Consider the following 4315-nt stretch of genomic DNA (forward strand, 5'->3'; position numbering starts at 1 on the left):
CAACACATTTAAATCCAACCAACACAAAATGTCAACAGACACAAAATGCTCGCTGAACTTTTTGGATATTATGAAAAACGTTCAAAGACCATAAAAAATGTAAAACTTAGACCCATTTAAATCCATTAGAGTGCATGATGGGTAAAATGTAAACTACTCTCTCCACACGTATCCACGTTTGATGAGGCGTAAGAACGTCCGGTTGAATACCCGGAGCGTATAGCGCGGAACAATGCCCCAAGCAGCCCTCCATTGTCAGGGTGGACAATCCTCAGCAGTCGGTCCTTGGGGAGAAACAACACTGGAGGAGGAAACCGACCCAGGGCCACTTCCTGTCCAGGATCCAAATTTAGGTTCAGTTTTGTTGAGAAGGAAAATGCCCAAATTGAGAAGTTTGGACAGCAAAGGCATGATTACTGCACAATGTGACGTGTGTTGCATCAGTCATGTTTTCTTGCCTGTTTATGAAATGATATCAGGTCTGACTCACATGCTGGACTTTTAAAATCCCCTTTTGTGTCCCCGTAACAATCCAAATATAGGCTTTATCTGCTCCTGAGAGCCAACGTCCTCTCTAGTGGACATTTGCGTTTTGCAGAAGGCAGCGGCTTTCTTCCGAGAAATGTGTAACTTTCAAAATAAATGGGAAAAAGTGGACAAAACCTGGGATTTGAGGAGGATATACAAACCCCAAAAGCAGTGAAGTTGTCACGTTGTGTAAATGGTAAATAAAAAGAGAATACAATGATTTGCAAATCCTTTTCAACTTATATTCAATTGAATAGACTGCAAAGACAAGATATTTAAAGTTAGAATTGGAAAACTTTGTTATTTTTTTGCAAATATTAGCTCATTTGGAATTTGATGCCTGCAACATGTTTCAAAAAAGCTGGCACAAGTGGCAAAAAAGACTGATAAAGTTGAGGAATGCTCATCAAACACTTATTTGGAACATCCCACAGGTGAACAGGCTAATTGGGAACAGGTGGGTGCCATGATTGGGTATAAAAGCAGCTTCCGTGAAATGCTCAGTCATTCACAAACAAGGACAGGGCGAGGGTCACCACTTTGTCAACAAATGCGTGAGCAAATTGTTGAACAGTTTAAGAACAACATTTGTCAAGCAGCTATTGCAAGGAATTTATGGATTTCACCATCTACGGTCTGTAATATCATCAAAAGGTTAAGAGAATGTGGAGAAATCACTGCACCTAATCGATGGTATTAAGGACCTTGGATCCCTCAGGCGGTACTGCATCAAAAAGCGACATCAGTGTGTAAAGGATATCACCACATGGGCTCAGGAACACTTCAGAAAACCACAGTCAGTAACTACAGCTCGTCGCTACATCTGTAAGTGCAAGTTAAAACTCTACTATGCAAAGCCAAATACATTTATCAACAACACCCTGGGCCTGAGCTCATCTAAGATGGACTGATGCAAAGTGTAAAAGTGTTCTGTGGTCTGACAAGTCCACATTTGAAATTGTTTTTGGAAACTGTGGATGTCGTGTCCTCCGGACCAAAGAGGAAAAGAACCATCCGGACTGTTCTAGGCGCAAAGTGTAAAAGCCAGCATGTGTGATGGTATGGGGGTGTATTAGTGCCCAAGACATGGGTAACTTACACATCTGTGAAGGCACCATTAATGCTGAAAGGTACATACAGGTTTTGGAGCAACATATGTTGCCATCCAAGCAACGTTACCATGGACGCCCCTGCTTATTTCAGCAAGACAATGCCAAGCCACGTGTTACAACAGCGTGGCTTCATAGTAAAAGAGTGCAGGTACTAGACTGGCCTGCCTGTAGTCCAGACCTGTCTCCCATTAAAAATGTGTGGTGCATTATGAAGCCTAAAATAGCACAATGGAGACCACAACGGACTGTTGAACAACTTAAGCTGTACATCAAGCAAGAATGGGAAAGAATTCCACTTCAAAAATGTGTCTCCTCAGTTCCCAAACCTTTACTGAGTGTTGTTAAAAGGAAAGGTAATGTAACACAGTGGTAAAAATGCCCCAGTGCCAGCTTTTTTGAAACATGTTGCAGGCATCAAATTCCAAATGATATATATAAATATTTGCAAAAAAATAAAGTTTTCCAGTGTGAACGTTAAATATCTTGTCTTTGCAGTCTATTCAATTGAATATAAGTTGAAAAGGATTTGCAAATCATTGTATTTTGTTTTTATTTACCATTTACACAACGTGACAACTTCACCGGTTTTGGGGTTTTGTATTTAATGAGAAATATCGGTCCTGCGTTTCCTCGGTGTCGCATGCACAGCAACATGTGTGGTATCAGTGTGACACGTCGGTGTGGGTGGGCTTCGGCGGAGGACTTGTGTGGCATCATCAGAGGAAAGGCCTCAGCGAGGACTCCAACAATGTCAGGAAACACGGCCACAATGGCGAGGGCCGTCCTCACATCTTCCTATGCATCGCCACGCGCGCTCACTTCTGCATGTACGGGTGTTGTAAAGGCAGATTATGTGTACGGTCACGTTCGTGCTGGCCGTACTGTAGTTGGCAGGCGCGGGTACGACCCCTGCAATCTGTTTGTTGACCCCCCCCACCCCCTCCACCCGCAGTTTGGCAGCCGCATGAACAATAACAAGCAGCAAGATAATGGGACTATGAGGGACTGCCAGCCAACTTTCAGTGAATAGACTCGGAACTGGGCGGCTTTCGACGCTTGTTTGGATTGTTTTACCCCACAATATCTGCCAACAAAAGTTATTTTTTGAAGGACAGCCTTCCTATTATTGTCTAACTAAAAAAAACGATACAAACTGCTCAGTGCAATACAATTAGGATCCGCTCTAATCCTCTCCTGCATGCAGTTTCTGTTTGTTTGTGTGAGCCAGTGTTTTTTTTTTTAAATATAGTTTTATACTTTCATTCATTCATATATATATATATATATATATATATATATATATATATATATATATATATATATATATATATATATATATATATTTTTTTTATTTATTTTTTTTTTTATTTTTTTTTATGTATATCTTTTTATTATTATTTTTATTTTGTTTATTTATATTTATATTTTTTATTAACATTATTTTATTTGTATTTTATTTATTTATTTTATTATGTATTTATTATTATTATTATTATTTTGACTATATACATATTTGTATTTATATATATTTTTTTATATTTCAATCAATCAATCAATCAATCAATGTTTATTTATATAGCCCTAAATCACAAGTGTCTCAAAGGGCTGTTTGTATATATATATTTTTCTTTTTAATTATATTTTATTATACAGTATACATACGTATATATTTTTTTAAAAATATATTTATATATTTTTTATTAATATTTATTTATATATTTTATATATGTATCCTAACCAGAAGACATAATATAGCATTTAACTTTTAGGACCTCGGGGCCTAACTTTTCCGCTTCAGCTGGGCTGACTCCGATGCTAACACTAAATGAATGGTACTCTTCATTTTAATCATGCTGAATAATTATATCTAACCTACTTACATTGTTCAATGCAACATTTTGAGAAAAGAACCACCATCACATGTTATGTAGACCACGAGGAAGTCTTTTACAAACCCCGTTTCCATATGAGTTGGGAAATTGTGTTAGATGTAAATATAAACGGAATACAATGATTTGCAAATCCTTTTCAAGCCATATTCAGTTGAATATGCTACAAAGACAACATATTTGATGTTCAAACTGATAAATATATATTTTTTTGCAAATAATCATTAACTTTAGAATTTGATGCCAGCAACACGTGACAAAGAAGTTGGGAAAGGTGGCAATAAATACTGATAAAGTTGAGGAATGCTCATCAAACACTTATTTGGAACATCCCACAGGTGAACAGGCAAATTGGGAACAGGTGGGTGCCATGATTGGGTATAAAAGTAGATTCCATGAAATGCTCAGTCATTCACAAACAAGGATGGGGCGAGGGTCACCACTTTGTCAACAAATGCGTGAGCAAATTGTTGAACAGTTTAAGAAAAACCTTTCTCAACCAGCTTTTGCAAGGAATTTAGGGATTTCACCATCTACGCTCCGTAATATCATCAAAGGGTTCAGAGAATCTGGAGAAATCACTGCACGTAAGCAGCTAAGCCCGTGACCTTCCATCCCTCAGGCTGTACTGCATCAACAAGCGACATCAGTGTGTAAAGGATATCACCACATGGGCTCAGGAACACTTCAGAAACCCACTGTCAGTAACTACAGTTGGTCGCTACATCTGTAAGTGCAAGTTAAAACTCTCCTATGCAAGGCGGAAACTGTTTATCAACAACACCC

This window comes from Entelurus aequoreus, linkage group LG20, assembly GCF_033978785.1.
Source record: "Entelurus aequoreus isolate RoL-2023_Sb linkage group LG20, RoL_Eaeq_v1.1, whole genome shotgun sequence".
Lineage (NCBI taxonomy): Eukaryota > Metazoa > Chordata > Actinopteri > Syngnathiformes > Syngnathidae > Entelurus > Entelurus aequoreus.